This window comes from Aulonocara sp. 'chitande type north' Nkhata Bay, linkage group LG7, assembly GCF_057382095.1.
Source record: "Aulonocara sp. 'chitande type north' Nkhata Bay isolate Kocher_YH1m ecotype deep benthic linkage group LG7, A_spYH_male_GT1.1, whole genome shotgun sequence".
Taxonomy (NCBI): domain Eukaryota; kingdom Metazoa; phylum Chordata; class Actinopteri; order Cichliformes; family Cichlidae; genus Aulonocara; species Aulonocara sp. 'chitande type north' Nkhata Bay.
This window is the reverse complement of record NC_141350.1, coordinates 5,276,527-5,295,238: the sequence shown is the minus strand read 5'-3', so window position 1 is coordinate 5,295,238 and position 18,712 is coordinate 5,276,527. Positions and strand designations below refer to the sequence as shown.

General features: G+C 37.7%; 1 pseudogene across 1 annotated transcript in view; it reads right to left on the bottom strand.

The window, feature by feature from the left end:
* ptprjb.2 (protein tyrosine phosphatase receptor type Jb, tandem duplicate 2) overlaps positions 1-18,712 on the bottom strand; it is a 53,219-nt pseudogene that overhangs the window by 20,089 nt on the left and 14,418 nt on the right. The window contains exons 5-9 of the transcript XR_015130635.1: positions 12,491-12,512; positions 12,159-12,359; positions 11,761-12,018; positions 10,211-10,471; positions 9,594-9,845 (exon numbers count right to left, since the gene is read on the bottom strand). The product of XR_015130635.1 is annotated as a protein tyrosine phosphatase receptor type Jb, tandem duplicate 2 (transcript). The remainder of the gene's footprint in view (positions 1-9,593; positions 9,846-10,210; positions 10,472-11,760; positions 12,019-12,158; positions 12,360-12,490; positions 12,513-18,712) is intronic.

Genomic DNA, 18,712 nt, shown 5'->3' with positions numbered 1-18,712 from the left:
CAGAAATATAGAGGACGTCCTGGTTTCACTGACAGTAAGATCATTCACTTTTTCAGGTTCTGTGTGTTACAGAGAGGAAGATGCAAAAACACGAAAACTGACATAAATATATTTTAAAATTAGAAAATGACACCATCAAATATGAAGCAAATTTAGTAAAGAACACCTAAGGGACAGCATTTGAAAAACACTGATTATAAATTCATTCAGATGTTGAATTCCTGCATATCTTATGTGTATACAGTAAAATTAACTCTGCAGCTCTCATAGTTTTTCATTTCAGTGACAATGAGTTACCTGACTAATTTAGGCTCTGTGAGTAGAGGGTAATTGCATGAGAAGTCAATTCTATTCAATTTTATCTTCTTTAAATAGAGCCAAATTAGTTAGCTCAAAGCACTTTAGTAAAGACCCTACACTAAAAGAGAGAAAACGGCAACAATCAAACAGCCTCCTTTGTGCACTTGGCGACTGTAGGGAGGTAAAACTCCCTTTTAACAGGAAGAAACCTCCAGCAGAAACAGGCTCAGGTAGTGGCAACCATCTGCCACCTTAAAGGCCTGTGTTACATACAACACTAATAGAGACAGATTGATCATTTTTTAGACTGAATCATTAATTCATTGTAGAATTTATTTGAGCAAAAAATGCATGGGAATTCCTGCACATCCTGTTTGTATACAGTGAAATTAACTCTGCAGCTCCCGTAGTTTGCTCATCACCAGCCACTGCAGTAACTAAATCTGTACTGCATACAGGCAGTTAGTGCACTGATGGTTATTTATGTGTTATTCACACTGTGATTCTCATTTAAATGTCTATCTGTCCACTCTACAAGATAGAAGCAGCTGTTTCCCTCTGCTTCAGTCCACTTCAGTGATACAGAGGACGTTGTGAAAGCAGTAACACTGAGTAATCTGACTACTTCAGGCTCTGTAAGGGAGAAGTCACTACATGGGTAACAATTAAAATATTGGCTCAAGTCTTCTCCGTCTCAAAGTTACAGTAAAAACACACGAGCAGCAACATGCTGACCCTGTAACATTTCATGCAGCTGGAAGTTCAGAGGAAGATCTAAACTAGACGTACAAAAGAAATGCAAACCATTATTGGAGCTGTTACTCAAACACAGAGTGAGCACAACTACAGCTGTTATATGAGGACACATCGGTGAGAGATCCAACCTTCTCACTTCAAAGGGCTTCTTCTTCTACATCTGGATTTCTTCTTCTACTTTCCTTTCAATTTAACTTATCTTATGATGATAGAAGACTCCTTATTTTACCAGATATTCTCAGCAGACAGTCACTAATTCACAGTATGAAAACATGTAAATGCTCGCTTACTTGTGTAGTTGGTGACAGTAGCACTCTGTCCTTTAGTAGAACCATCACCAGCCACTGCAGTGACATTTATTTCATACTGGACACCAGCAGTCAGGTTAGTAATGATCTTAAACGTGTCACTGACATTTACAGAGAAGTTTGTCCACTGTACTTTATAGAAGAAGCTGTTTCCCACTGGTTTAGTCCAGCTCACAGAAATTGCCGATGTTGTGACGTTAACAACAGAGAGACTCGTGACTACTTCAGGCTCTATGAGTGGAGAGTACATGAGGAGGAACAAGAAAACAAAAGAACTGCTGAGCCAAGAACAATAAGCAGTGACTGCAACAGGTAAGAACCAAGAGGACTGAATTAAGAAAGACCTGAGAGGATATGTGAATAAATCAAAAACTTAATTTGGTAAAAAACAAACAAGCAAACATGTCACTCATGGATAAAAAGTGCTTTTAGATTTGAAGTCTTCCTGTAAAAAGGATTTCATTAATTTTTGAAGTAACTGCTTCACTAGAAAAAAAAACTGTCCTAAAAAGTTGACAAATAATAAACTACAAGATAAAAAATGAAACAGTGACACAGTACAGAGCACGAGACCCCAGATCAGAAATGGTCATACTCTTCATCTTACTTGTGTATTGAGAAAGTGTTGCTACGTCACTTTGTGTACTGTTATCTCCAGCCACTGCTATGACAGTGAAAGTGTAGTTCACTCCAGGAGTCAGCTCAGTGACATTTACTTTAGTTTCAGTCACAGTCTTATTCATGTTTATTGTTCCATCTGTCCACTCTACTCTATAGAATGACCTTTGACCCTGTGGCTCAGTCCAGTTCAGAAATATAGAGGATGTCCTGGTTTCACTGACAGTAAGATCATTCACTTTCTCGGGTTCTGTGTGTTACAGAGAGGAAGATGCAAAAACACGAAAACTGACATAAATATATTTTAAAATTAGAAAATGACACCATCAAATATGAAGCAAATTTAGTAAAGAACACCTAAGGGACAGCATTTGAAAAACACTGATTACAAATTCATTCAGATGTTGAATTCCTGCATATCTTATGTGTATACAGTAAAATTAACTCTGCAGCTCTCATAGTTTTTCGTTTCAGTGACAATGAGATCCCTGACTAATTTAGGCTCTGTGAGTAGAGGGTAATTGCATGAGAAGTCAATTCTATTCAATTTTATCTTCTTTAAATAGAGCCAAATTAGTTAGCTCAAAGCACTTTAGTAAAGACCCTACACTAAAAGAGAGAAAACGGCAACAATCAAACAGCCTCCTTTGTGCACTTGGCGACTGTAGGGAGGTAAAACTCCCTTTTAACAGGAAGAAACCTCCAGCAGAAACAGGCTCAGGTAGTGGCAACCATCTGCCACCTTAAAGGCCTGTGTTACATACAACACTAATAGAGACAGATTGATCATTTTTTAGACTGAATCATTAATTCATTGTAGAATTTATTTGAGCAAAAAATGCATGGGAATTCCTGCACATCCTGTTTGTATACAGTGAAATTAACTCTGCAGCTCCCGTAGTTTGCTCATCACCAGCCACTGCAGAAACTCTAAATCTGTACTGCATACAGGCAGTTAGTGCACTGATGGTTATTTATGTGTTATTCACACTGTGATTCTCATTTAAATGTCTATCTGTCCACTCTACAAGATAGAAGCAGCTGTTTCCCTCTGCTTCAGTCCACTTCAGTGATACAGAGGACGTTGTGAAAGCAGTAACACTGAGTAATCTGACTACTTCAGGCTCTGTAAGGGAGAAGTCACTACATGGGTAACAATTAAAATATTGGCTCAAGTCTTCTCTGTCTCAAAGTTACAGTAAAAACACACGAGCAGCAACATGCTGACCCTGTAACATTTCATGCAGCTGGAAGTTCAGAGGAAGATCTAAACTAGACGTACAAAAGAAATGCAAACCATTATTGGAGCTGTTACTCAAACACAGAGCGAGCACAACTACAGCTGTTATATGAGGACACATCGGTGAGAGATCCAACCTTCTCACTTCAAAGGGCTTCTTCTTCTACATCTGGATTTCTTCTTCTACTTTCCTTTCAATTTAACTTATCTTATGATGATAGAAGACTCCTTATTTTACCAGATATTCTCAGCAGACAGTCACTAATTCACAGTATGAAAACATGTAAATGCTCGCTTACTTGTGTAGTTGGTGACAGTAGCACTCTGTCCTTTAGTAGAACCATCACCAGCCACTGCAGTGACATTTATTTCATACTGGACACCAGCAGTCAGGTTAGTAATGATCTTAAACGTGTCACTGACATTTACAGAGAAGTTCGTCCACTGTACTTTATAGAAGAAGCTGTTTCCCACTGGTTTAGTCCAGCTCACAAACATAGACGATGTTGTGACGTTAACAACAGAGAGACTCGTGACTACTTCAGACTCTATGAGTGGAGAGTACATGAGGAGGAACAAGAAAACAAAAGAACTGCTGAGCCAAGAACAATAAGCAGTGACTGCAACAGGTAAGAACCAAGAGGACTGAATTAAGAAAGACCTGAGAGGATATGTGAATAAATCATAAAATTCTTTTTAACAAAAAACCCATGTAACACATGAATAAAAAGTGTTTTTAGATTTGAAGTCTTTCAAGTCACAATAATTTCTATAATTTTTGAAGTAACTGCTTCACTAGAAAAAAAAAACTGTCCTAAAAAGCTGACAAATAATAAACTACAAGATAAAAAATGAAACAGTGACACAGTACAGAGCACGAGACCCCAGATCAGAAATGGTCATACTCTTCATCTTACTTGTGTATTGAGAAAGTGTTGCTACGTCACTTTGTGTACTGTTATCTCCAGCCACTGCTATGACAGTGAAAGTGTAGTTCACTCCAGGAGTCAGCTCAGTGACATTTACTTTAGTTTCAGTCACAGTCTTATTCATGTTTATTGTTCCATCTGTCCACTCTACTCTATAGAATGACCTTTGACCCTGTGGCTCAGTCCAGTTCAGAAATATAGAGGACGTCCTGGTTTCACTGACAGTAAGATCATTCACTTTTTCAGGTTCTGTGTGTTACAGAGAGGAAGATGCAAAAATAACAACACTAAGATTACTATAATTTTAACTTTAGAAAATGACACCATCAAATATGCTGCAAATTTAGTAAAGAACACCTAAGGGACAGCATTTGAAAAACACTGATTACAAATTGATTCAGAAGTTGAATTCCTGCACATCCTGTTTGTATACAGTGAAATTAACTCTGCAGCTCCCGTAGTTTGCTCATCACCAGCCACTGCAGTAACTCTAAATCTGTACTGCATACAGGCAGTTAGTGCACTGATGGTTATTTATGTGTTATTCACACTGTGATTCTCATTTAAATGTCTATCTGTCCACTCTACAAGATAGAAGCAGCTGTTTCCATCTACTTCAGTCCACTTCAGTGATACAGAGGACGTTGTGAAAGCAGTAACACTGAGTAATCTGACTACTTCAGGCTCTGTAAGGGAGAAGTCACTACATGGGTAACAATTAAAATATCAGCTCAAGTCTTCTCTGTCTCAAAGTTACAGTAAAAACACACGAGCAGCAACATGCTGACCCTGTAACATTTCATGCAGCTGGAAGTTCAGAGGAAGATCTAAACTAGACGTACAAAAGAAATGCAAACCATTATTGGAGCTGTTACTCAAACACAGAGTGAGCACAACTACAGCTGTTATATGAGGACACATCGGTGAGAGATCCAACCTTCTCACTTCAAAGGGCTTCTTCTTCTACATCTGGATTTCTTCTTCTACTTTCCTTTCAATTTAACTTATCTTATGATGATAGAAGACTCCTTATTTTACCAGATATTCTCAGCAGACAGTCACTAATTCACAGTATGAAAACATGTAAATGCTCGCTTACTTGTGTAGTTGGTGACAGTAGCACTCTGTCCTTCAGTATGATTATCATCACCAGCCACTGCAGTGACATTTATTTCATACTGGACACCAGCAGTCAGGTTAATAATATTATAAAATGTCTCATTGACATTTACAGAGAAGTTTGTCCACTGTACTTTATAGAAGAAGCTGTTTCCCACTGGTTTAGTCCAGCTCACAAACATAGACGATGTTGTGACGTTAACAACAGAGAGACTCGTGACTACTTCAGACTCTATGAGTGGAGAGTACATGAGGAGGAACAAGAAAACAAAAGAACTGCTGAGCCAAGAAAAATAAGCAGTGACTGCAACAGGTAAGAACCAAGAGGACTGAATTAAGAAAGACCTGAGAGGATATGTGAATAAATCATAAAATGCTTTTTAACAAAAAACCCATGTCACACATGAATAAAAAGTGTTTTTAGATTTGAAGTCTTTCAAGTCACAATAATTTCTATAATTTTTGAAGTAACTGCTTCACTAGAAAAAAAACTATCCTAAAAAGTTGACAAATAATAAACTACAAGATAAAAAATGAAACAGTGACACAGTACAGAGCACGAGACCCCAGATCAGAAATGGTCATACTCTTCATCTTACTTGTGCATTGAGAAAGTGTTGCTACGTCACTTTGTGTACTGTTATCTCCAGCCACTGCTGTGACAGTGAAAGTGTAGTTCACTCCAGGAGTCAGCTCAGTGACATTTACTTTAGTTTCAGTCACAGTCTTATTCATGTTTATTGTTCCATCTGTCCACTCTACTCTATAGAATGACCTTTGACCCTGTGGCTCAGTCCAGTTCAGAAATATAGAGGACGTCCTGGTTTCACTGACAGTAAGATCATTCACTTTTTCAGGTTCTGTGTGTTACAGAGAGGAAGATGCAAAAACACGAAAACTGACATAAATATATTTTAAAATTAGAAAATGACACCATCAAATATGAAGCAAATTTAGTAAAGAACACCTAAGGGACAGCATTTGAAAAACATTGATATCAAATTCATTCAGATGTTGAATTCCTGCATATCTTATGTGTATACAGTAAAATTAACTCTGCAGCTCTCATAGTTTTTCATTTCAGTGACAATGAGATCCCTGACTAATTTAGGCTCTGTGAGTAGAGGGTAATTGCATGAGAAGTCAATTCTATTCAATTTTATCTTCTTTAAATAGAGCCAAATTAGTTAGCTCAAAGCACTTTAGTAAAGACCCTACACTAAAAGAGAGAAAACGGCAACAATCAAACAGCCTCCTTTGTGCACTTGGCGACTGTAGGGAGGTAAAACTCCCTTTTAACAGGAAGAAACCTCCAGCAGAAACAGGCTCAGGTAGTGGCAACCATCTGCCACCTTAAAGGCCTGTGTTACATACAACACTAATAGAGACAGATTGATCATTTTTTAGACTGAATCATTAATTCATTGTAGAATTTATTTGAGCAAAAAATGCATGGGAATTCCTGCACATCCTGTTTGTATACAGTGAAATTAACTCTGCAGCTCCCGTAGTTTGCTCATCACCAGCCACTGCAGTAACTAAATCTGTACTGCATACAGGCAGTTAGTGCACTGATGGTTATTTATGTGTTATTCACACTGTGATTCTCATTTAAATGTCTATCTGTCCACTCTACAAGATAGAAGCAGCTGTTTCCCTCTGCTTCAGTCCACTTCAGTGATACAGAGGACGTTGTGAAAGCAGTAACACTGAGTAATCTGACTACTTCAGGCTCTGTAAGGGAGAAGTCACTACATGGGTAACAATTAAAATATTGGCTCAAGTCTTCTCTGTCTCAAAGTTACAGTAAAAACACACGAGCAGCAACATGCTGACCCTGTAACATTTCATGCAGCTGGAAGTTCAGAGGAAGATCTAAACTAGACGTACAAAAGAAATGCAAACCATTATTGGAGCTGTTACTCAAACACAGAGTGAGCACAACTACAGCTGTTATATGAGGACACATCGGTGAGAGATCCAACCTTCTCACTTCAAAGGGCTTCTTCTTCTACATCTGGATTTCTTCTTCTACTTTCCTTTCAATTTAACTTATCTTATGATGATAGAAGACTCCTTATTTTACCAGATATTCTCAGCAGACAGTCACTAATTCACAGTATGAAAACATGTAAATGCTCGCTTACTTGTGTAGTTGGTGACAGTAGCACTCTGTCCTTCAGTATGATTATCATCACCAGCCACTGCAGTGACATTTATTTCATACTGGACACCAGCAGTCAGGTTAATAATATTATAAAATGTCTCATTGACATTTACAGAGAAGTTTGTCCACTGTACTTTATAGAAGAAGCTGTTTCCCACTGGTTTAGTCCAGCTCACAAAAATTGACGATGTTGTGACGTTAACAGCAGAGAGACTCATGACTACTTCAGACTCTATGAGTGGAGAGTACATGAGGAGGAACAAGAAAACAAAAGAACTGCTGAACCAAGAACAATAAGCAGTGACTGCAACAGGTAAGAACCAAGAGGACTGAATTAAGAAAGACCTGAGAGGATATGTGAATAAATCAAAAACTTAATTTGGTAAAAAACAAACAAACTTGTCACTCATGGATAAAAAGTGCTTTTAGATTTGAAGTCTTTCAAGTCACAATAATTTCTATAATTTTTGAAGTAACTGCTTCACTAGAAAAAAAAAACTGTCCTAAAAAGTTGACAAATAATAAACTACAAGATAAAAAATGAAACAGTGACACAGTACAGAGCACGAGACCCCAGATCAGAAATGGTCATACTCTTCATCTTACTTGTGCATTGAGAAAGTGTTGCTACGTCACTTTGTGTACTGTTATCTCCAGCCACTGCTGTGACAGTGAAAGTGTAGCACACTCCAGGAGTCAGCTCAGTGACATTTACTTTAGTTTCAGTCACAGTCTTATTCATGTTTATTGTTCCATCTGTCCACTCTACTCTATAGAATGACCTTTGACCCTGTGGCTCAGTCCAGTTCAGAAATATAGAGGACGTCCTGGTTTCACTGACAGTAAGATCATTCACTTTTTCAGGTTCTGTGTGTTACAGAGAGGAAGATGCAAAAACACGAAAACTGACATAAATATATTTTAAAATTAGAAAATGACACCATCAAATATGAAGCAAATTTAGTAAAGAACACCTAAGGGACAGCATTTGAAAAACACTGATTACAAATTCATTCATATGTTGAATTCCTGCATATCTTATGTGTATACAGTAAAATTAACTCTGCAGCTCTCATAGTTTTTCGTTTCAGTGACAATGAGATCCCTGACTAATTTAGGCTCTGTGAGTAGAGGGTAATTGCATGAGAAGTCAATTCTATTCAATTTTATCTTCTTTAAATAGAGCCAAATTAGTTAGCTCAAAGCACTTTAGTAAAGACCCTACACTAAAAGAGAGAAAACGGCAACAATCAAACAGCCTCCTTTGTGCACTTGGCGACTGTAGGGAGGTAAAACTCCCTTTTAACAGGAAGAAACCTCCAGCAGAAACAGGCTCAGGTAGTGGCAACCATCTGCCACCTTAAAGGCCTGTGTTACATACAACACTAATAGAGACAGATTGATCATTTTTTAGACTGAATCATTAATTCATTGTAGAATTTATTTGAGCAAAGAATGCATGGGAATTCCTGCACATCCTGTTTGTATACAGTGAAATTAACTCTGCAGCTCCCGTAGTTTGCTCATCACCAGCCACTGCAGAAACTCTAAATCTGTACTGCATACAGGCAGTTAGTGCACTGATGGTTATTTATGTGTTATTCACACTGTGATTCTCATTTAAATGTCTATCTGTCCACTCTACAAGATAGAAGCAGCTGTTTCCCTCTGCTTCAGTCCACTTCAGTGATACAGAGGACGTTGTGAAAGCAGTAACACTGAGTAATCTGACTACTTCAGGCTCTGTAAGGGAGAAGTCACTACATGGGTAACAATTAAAATATTGGCTCAAGTCTTCTCCGTCTCAAAGTTACAGTAAAAACACACGAGCAGCAACATGCTGACCCTGTAACATTTCATGCAGCTGGAAGTTCAGAGGAAGATCTAAACTAGACGTACAAAAGAAATGCAAACCATTATTGGAGCTGTTACTCAAACACAGAGTGAGCACAACTACAGCTGTTATATGAGGACACATCGGTGAGAGATCCAACCTTCTCACTTCAAAGGGCTTCTTCTTCTACATCTGGATTTCTTCTTCTACTTTCCTTTCAATTTAACTTATCTTATGATGATAGAAGACTCCTTATTTTACCAGATATTCTCAGCAGACAGTCACTAATTCACAGTATGAAAACATGTAAATGCTCGCTTACTTGTGTAGTTGGTGACAGTAGCACTCTGTCCTTCAGTATAATTATCATCACCAGCCACTGCAGTGACATTTATTTCATACTGGACACCAGCAGTCAGGTTAGTAATGATCTTAAACGTGTCACTGACATTTACAGAGAAGTTTGTCCACTGTACTTTATAGAAGAAGCTGTTTCCCACTGGTTTAGTCCAGCTCACAAAAATTGACGATGTTGTGACGTTAACAACAGAGAGACTCGTGACTACTTCAGGCTCTATGAGTGGAGAGTACATGAGGAGGAACAAGAAAACAAAAGAACTGCTGAGCCAAGAACAATAAGCAGTGACTGCAACAGGTAAGAACCAAGAGGACTGAATTAAGAAAGACCTGAGAGGATATGTGAATAAATCATAAAATGCTTTTTAACAAAAAACCCATGTCACACATGAATAAAAAGTGTTTTTAGATTTGAAGTCTTTCAAGTCACAATAATTTCTATAATTTTTGAAGTAACTGCTTCACTAGAAAAAAAACTATCCTAAAAAGTTGACAAATAATAAACTACAAGATAAAATGAAACAGTGACACAGTACAGAGCACGAGACCCCAGATCAGAAATGGTCATACTCTTCATCTTACTTGTGTATTGAGAAAGTGTTGCTACGTCACTTTGTGTACTGTTATCTCCAGCCACTGCTGTGACAGTGAAAGTGTAGTTCACTCCAGGAGTCAGCTCAGTGACATTTACTTTAGTTTCAGTCACAGTCTTATTCATGTTTATTGTTCCATCTGTCCACTCTACTCTATAGAATGACCTTTGACCCTGTGGCTCAGTCCAGTTCAGAAATATAGAGGACGTCCTGGTTTCACTGACAGTAAGATCATTCACTTTTTCAGGTTCTGTGTGTTACAGAGAGGAAGATGCAAAAACACGAAAACTGACATAAATATATTTTAAAATTAGAAAATGACACCATCAAATATGAAGCAAATTTAGTAAAGAACACCTAAGGGACAGCATTTGAAAAACATTGATATCAAATTCATTCAGATGTTGAATTCCTGCATATCTTATGTGTATACAGTAAAATTAACTCTGCAGCTCTCATAGTTTTTCATTTCAGTGACAATGAGTTACCTGACTAATTTAGGCTCTGTGAGTAGAGGGTAATTGCATGAGAAGTCAATTCTATTCAATTTTATCTTCTTTAAATAGAGCCAAATTAGTTAGCTCAAAGCACTTTAGTAAAGACCCTACACTAAAAGAGAGAAAACGGCAACAATCAAACAGCCTCCTTTGTGCACTTGGCGACTGTAGGGAGGTAAAACTCCCTTTTAACAGGAAGAAACCTCCAGCAGAAACAGGCTCAGGTAGTGGCAACCATCTGCCACCTTAAAGGCCTGTGTTACATACAACACTAATAGAGACAGATTGATCATTTTTTAGACTGAATCATTAATTCATTGTAGAATTTATTTGAGCAAAGAATGCATGGGAATTCCTGCACATCCTGTTTGTATACAGTGAAATTAACTCTGCAGCTCCCGTAGTTTGCTCATCACCAGCCACTGCAGAAACTCTAAATCTGTACTGCATACAGGCAGTTAGTGCACTGATGGTTATTTATGTGTTATTCACACTGTGATTCTCATTTAAATGTCTATCTGTCCACTCTACAAGATAGAAGCAGCTGTTTCCCTCTGCTTCAGTCCACTTCAGTGATACAGAGGACGTTGTGAAAGCAGTAACACTGAGTAATCTGACTACTTCAGGCTCTGTAAGGGAGAAGTCACTACATGGGTAACAATTAAAATATCAGCTCAAGTCTTCTCTGTCTCAAAGTTACAGTAAAAACACACGAGCAGCAACATGCTGACCCTGTAACATTTCATGCAGCTGGAAGTTCAGAGGAAGATCTAAACTAGACGTACAAAAGAAATGCAAACCATTATTGGAGCTGTTACTCAAACACAGAGTGAGCACAACTACAGCTGTTATATGAGGACACATCGGTGAGAGATCCAACCTTCTCACTTCAAAGGGCTTCTTCTTCTACATCTGGATTTCTTCTTCTACTTTCCTTTCAATTTAACTTATCTTATGATGATAGAAGACTCCTTATTTTACCAGATATTCTCAGCAGACAGTCACTAATTCACAGTATGAAAACATGTAAATGCTCGCTTACTTGTGTAGTTGGTGACAGTAGCACTCTGTCCTTCAGTATGATTATCATCTGCCACTGCAGTGACATTTATTTCATACTGGACACCAGCAGTCAGGTTAGTAATGATCTTAAACGTGTCACTGACAGTTACAGGGGCACTTGTTCCTCCATCTGTCCACTGTACTTTATAGAAGGAGCTGTTTCCCACTGGTTTAGTCCAGCTCACAAACATAGAGGATGTTGTGATATTAGTGACTGTTAAACTGACCGTTTCTGGCTCTGTGAATTAGAGATATGTCAACAGGAAACAAATCAGTTCATCATATTCTCATTATTGGTTATAAACTAATATTAACATCACTATCATCCAACTCACAGAATCATTAGTTTATATATTTAAGAAAAATAAAATGACTTACTTGTTGCGATGTTTGACACATTGCAGGAGCCTGAACAGTTTAAGACAATGTGATAGACAGCTCCAGGAGTCAGACCAGTTATTAAACCTTTTTCAGACATATTACCGCCAACTGTTAAGCTGCAGTTTGAGTCAAGTTGAAATTTGACATCTGCTGTTGTTGTGGTGGTTGTTATATTTAAGGTTCCTGTTGCACAATTTGCTAAAAAGAAGAACAAGAAAACCAAGACATTCAAGACAACAGTGAGAAATTCACAAAACTTCAGTTTTGAGCTATAAAAAGTCAAAATATTAAACAGAGAGCACATGAATAAATGAGGAACCAGTACTTACAGATATTTTGTGCTTGGGAGCTCTGCAGAGATTAACACAGAAAAAAACAAGGTAAATCATTTTTACACCAGCAGAGGTCAGCATTTAGTTTTGAACAGATTCAAAGCATCAAAACCAACCAGCTGTTCGATGTCACAGGTCACTGCTGAAATTCAAAGCTGGATGTGTATGCAGGATTTTTTTGTTCCTTCTGCGTGAAAGGAGAGTGAACCTGCTATCAGGTCAAACCAGCCAAAACATGATTTGACCTGATGGCAGCGTCAAGCTGTTTCTCGACCAGAATTCCTTGCAAATCACACTCATGTGGGGAATTATTTCATCTGTACATTTTCCTACACATAATGTGTAAGTGTTCAGGAACCAGAAATTAAATTAGAAACCTCAAAATGTTTACACACAGATCTGTTTAGGTATCACATTTTCTATTTTGATGGTTAAAAAAAAACACACAAAAGCTCAGTAGCGTGTGATAAAGTTTCACTGTAACAGCTGAAAAGAACACGATTTTGTGCTAGTTAGTACAAACAAGGAAGTAGACTCCGCTAATAACTAACCATCTCTAATCCTTCAACAGCCTTGAAGGTACGAAGAAATGTGGGGAACTGCTGTTCTGAATATTGTTCTTCCTCCTCCTTGGATTTCATGATGATATCTGATTCCTCGGGGATAAAGTAAAGCTGCTCACAGCATATATAAATACAACATGCACGTCAGCTTTGTATTTCATCTGTATCCTGGTATCGAGCCAAATACCAAGCTTTGATTCCACATTACTTATTAGCCAAAATTTAAATAGCTCACAGTTACTTGCTGATATGTTACCTTTCAAACTGTTTCCCACTCAGCTAAATATTAAACTCATGGCATCATAGCTCAAACCTGCATCATTGTCTCCCTCACAAGGCTCACAGATATGGCCAATTATTAACTTCTAATAATGGCGGAACAGACCTTAAAGCACAATGTTTTAGTGTTCAGTTTAGCAAGTTTTTCAGTCAACTAGTGACAATTTTGGAAGCCATAATGCAATGAAATGATATTGTTCTAACCTAGTTATGAACTACACTAGTAAACTTACTAATTTAAACATTCAGATGCTGAAAGCAGAGGAAATATGTTTTTTTTTTTTCAGTTAAAGAGGCTTTAGATTTGTTTTTTGTTTGACGTCTGTTTATATGGTTTGATTTGTGAATATATTGTTCTTGACTGCACAATGAACCTATTTGCTTTTAGGTTTTTCTTCACTATGTGAATATTTACCCTGCAAAAAAATCATAACAGTTTCTTTCTGTTTTCACCGATCGTGACCCTTTTTTACATTCAGTCCAATAATGAGCACAGCTGTCTCATGATCTTTGGTTCTTGGTCACTTGAACAACTTAAAATGCTGACTGACTCCAAACTTGATTATTTGAGAATGAAGTGGCCTGATAAAACACACAGGAGAAAATTGAAACTACTCATTTCCAAGTTCCAGATACTCAGTAAAATGCTGGCAAAATGCTACATGTTTTACAGAACAATTTAAAACCAGACAGACTTAACCAGAGAGACTTTATTAATCCCAGAGGGAATCTTCACAAAGATAAACACGTTCTAAAGACATATAACCTGATCACAGGTCTTTCTTTAAACTACAAGCTTTGTTCAGCCGATCATACACACATTTATACAAGCACTTTTCTAAACCATTCACGCACAAACTCACACCCCGATAGATGCATTAGAGGCAACTCAGGCTCAGAATAAGGTTCTTTCATAATTGTAAACGACAGTCATGGTCGCTGCAAATCATTTCAGCAAGTATTTTATTGCATCTGCCACAGAATTATGAGGTGAATCTTTGTGGTTTTATGATATGATAGTAAAGGTTTGTTGAAATATTTACTAACTGTAGCCACAAGTCACATGTAAAAGTACATTTATAGTAGCAAAGTGGGTAACTAAAAAAATGATTAGATCACAAACAAAGTGAGAGGCAAATGACAGTTTAGCGTTTGACTGTCTGTCTCTTCAACATACAACGATATTTCTTTACTACCTATCATCTAAATTAGAAATGCATCTGTGTGAGTATTTCCTTATTTATTCAAAAAAGCAGTTGTGCCATAAAACTGATAAACATCCTTGTAAATGTTTATCATATAACACAAGATAAATATTTAGGTTTTATTTTAGAAAAGACATCACATTAAAAAGATGGGTTAACGTACACAAATTCAGTGACTGTTACAACATTAAAACCAATCAAATCCCTTTATTTTTAAAATTCCAAATCCCTTTGTGATACCATGACATTTTCATCCTTGTGGTATTCTTGGTAAATAAAATATTTTAAGTTTGGAGAACTCACTTCTCTAATATTGTACAGTGGGTTGCAAAACTATTTGCCCCCCTTGAACTTTTCCACATTTTGTCACATTACAGCCACAAACATGAATCAATTTTATTGGAATTCCACGTGAAAGACCAACACAAAGTGGTGCACACGTGAGAAGTGGAACAAAAATCATACATGATTCCAAACATTTTTTTTTACAAATAAATAACTGCAAAGTGGGGTGTGCGTAATTATTCAGCCCCCTTTGGTCTGAGTGCAGTCAGTTGCCCATAGACATTGCCTGATGAGTGCTAATGACTAAATAGAGTGCACCTGTGTGTAATCTAATGTCAGTACAAATACAGCTGCTCTGTGACGGCCTCGGAGGTTGTCTAAGAGAATATTGGGAGCAACAACAACATGAAGTCCAAAGAACACACCACACAGGTCAGGGATAAAGTTACTGAGAAATTTAAAGCAGGCTTAGGCCTCAAAAAGATTTCCCAAGCCTTGAACATCCCACGGAGCACTGTTCAAGCGATCATTCAGAAATGGAAGGAGTATGGCACAACTGTAAACCTACCAAGACAAGGCCGTCCTCCTAAACTCACAGGCCGAACAAGGAGAGCGCTGATCAGAAATGCAGCCAAGAGGCCCATGGTGACTCTGGACGAGCTGCAGAGCTCTACAGCTCAGGTGGGGGAATCTGTCCATAGGACAACTATTAGTCGTGCACTGCACAACGTTGGTCTTTATGGAAGAGTGGCAAGACGAAAGCCATTGTTAACAGAAAACCATATGAAGTCCCGTTTGCAGTTTGCCACAAGCCATGTGGGGGACACAGCAAACATGTGAAGAAGGTGCTCTGGTCAGATGAGACCAAAATGGAACTTTTTAGCCAAAATACAAAACGTTATGTGTGGCCGCTGTTTTGCAAAGAAGAAAGGGCAAGGATTTCAGTCTGTAGATGTGCAAAGCTGGTAGAGACAGACCCTAAAAGACTGGCAGCTGGAATTGCAGCAAAAGGTGGTTCTACAAAGTGTTGACTCAGGGGGCTGAATAATTACACACACCCCACTTTGCAGTGATTTATTTATAAAAAGTTTTTGGAATCATGTATGATTTTCGTTCCACTTCTCACGTGTGCACCACTTTGTGTTGGTCTTTCACGTGGAATTCCAATAAAATTGATTGATTGATTGATTGATTGGTAATTTATTTCAACATGTGAACAATATACAAGTACATTTAGAAAAGAAATGAGAGAAAAAAAATATACTATACAAATTACATACAAAAAAACATTCTGATTAATTTACATTCATGTTTGTGGCTGTAATGTGACAAAATATGGAAAAGTTCAGGGGGGCCGAATACTTTTGCAAGCCACTGTAAACAATGTGTTAGTTGCAAATTTTTCTGAATATTGCACCTTCTGAAAAACTTTATTCAGCTTTGGTGACAACAAACCACCAGATCTGTTGAGACTAATTTGCAGCGTTTGCAAAATTATTAATATTTTAAACATTTTCTGTCTTGACTATGTCCATCAGACTCAGTCAGTCCTTAGTGTCAAAAGTTGTATTTTACATTCTCATAAATTGCTAGTTAAGTGCACATTTTTATTTTATTAGCCACGACTTAATATATATATACTTCTCTCTTTCTTAAATTTGTAAATATTGAATCATAGTATGCTAATAATGGGTCTAACAATTGAAAATCATCAGACTAGGAATCTTAAAAAAATCCATCCCAGTTTTCAAAGTCGCCCCATTCACCTGCCGATACACATGAGCAACCCACCCATTACTGTTTCCTTTTCTATTCACAGTGACCCTGCCCTTTTTCAGTCCTCTTTGCTAGTGTTCTTGTTTCTGAAGAACAAAGGTTTCGCACACTGATGTCAAAGTTAAAGGTTTCAAAAGCCTCACGATCAGATGGAGGGTGTTAACGTATTATTAAAGCTACTTTTGGCTGCTCCCTTATTCACAAAGGGTCGCCACATGTGGATGTTTGATTTTTACGCCAGATGGCCTTCTGGCGCACCCTAAAAAGGATTTGTGTCTCCCCCCAGGATCTAATATATAAACATTCAGTAAAGCCTGACTTGTCTGATGTTCTTTTATTTAGTTTTTTTTTTTTTTTTTTACAATGCTCAGTAAACAATATTTTAAAGCTGCAACTATTTTCTTTTTGACCTAAACCCAAAGACTAACTACCCAACCAACCACTACACTAGGTCATGTAGTGTGAAATGAAAACTCAAGTAAGCTGGGTGGATTTTGCACTTTAACAGGAAGAACAGAGTGTATGAGGAAGTATATATATGTGCATGACTACACTTCTGCTGTTTCTGCCTAACAGGACAAACACTCTGAGAGAGTGTTAATGTTTTAAGCATCTCTAATTTAGTGACATTTTTCCACCACAGGTAGTTTGTTAGTAATAGAAAAGCATTCCACACCATGCTAATGTTGGGGTTGGGTTTGGACAACCTGTTTAGATAAACTCTTTAGATAAACAGTGATCTTGTGCCAACACTGAGAGTCTTTTAACTTTGTATCTTTCTGTACAATTGCCATGACTTTAAGTTTATACTGAAATGTTTCTTTTTCAGCCATACTACATGTTAGGACGCCATGAAGAATCTCTAAAGTCTGCATTCTCTGGATGTACTTCATAATGCCACTGGGGGTCACCAAAGTTACACATTAACAGATCACCTTAAAAATGATCTTAGAACAAATTTGAGTTTAAATGGCTTTATGAATTAGATTTAGATAAGATTATTTGAATTTGGCATGTTACCATGGTGCTGTTGAGGGGTGGGGATTACTGACTAAATGTCCCACTTGGAGCTCATGTTAAAAACCAAGTTTTTAATGTTAGTAACCCAAAAAAGTTCACTTTTAAAAAAAGACATGGAAGAGAAGGAAGAGGCCCTTAAGAAAATGGAACACGTAGAGTTTTATAATAGTGGGTGAAAGCCCTTCAGCTGTTTTAGATGGACACCAGAGATGCTACAAATAGGACTTTGTGGTAATACAAAAATTAAGAAGTACTTTTGAATAGGCGGTTTGTACTTTAAAATATGTTTTCAATGCCCTGGTACAGTAAGTAAATGTAGTAAACACATGTTAAACTGTGTTAAGTAAAACGAAAACGAAAAACTGAACTTCTTCCAGCATCAGAAGAATATGGTAAAGGTCACATACCATTGTGTAAGAGCTGCATCTTAATACTATGACAATCTCACGTTTTCATGCAAAGCTGACCTCGGGGGATGTGACTTTTCTAAGCTATGACTCCCTGGAGTTGTATTTCCCTTGGCCCTCTTCCTAAGAATCACTTATTTTCTCTTGAGTAAATAAACAAAGCATCATCTTAAGCAATTATGCCTTGACACTGACTCAGAGAGCAAAAATAACCAAAGCTCCAAGTCCCGTTTGGGAAATAGTGCCCAAGAAATGGTTCATTTTCCTTTTGAATCCACAGCGACTCCACCCATCTCAGGTTTGTTTTTCATTGTTGGTATTATTTGTGGCTCTTCTATGTGAAAAGTGTTAGAGAACTGTTGTGCAGAAACAGTAAATTTGCTGTTTAAGTCTTTTATCCTACTCATATTACATTTGATGGGCGTTTTTAAACAACTCCAGTGCGACGACAGACTGCTGTTTGAAACAATCTTCAGTTTCTTCTTGTAGTTCTCCATGTGGCAATGACCCTTTCACCATGTACACTATCTAGGCCCTTTGACTGGGCCGTTCTGCAGGAGGAGGAGGAAATGGCTGTACTGACCACTGTGTAAACATTACATCACCCCTAAACACGCCCTACCACGTTCTGATTCCTTATGATTCCTTGTACCTCCTGATAATGTCCGAGTTCCTTCCTGCATA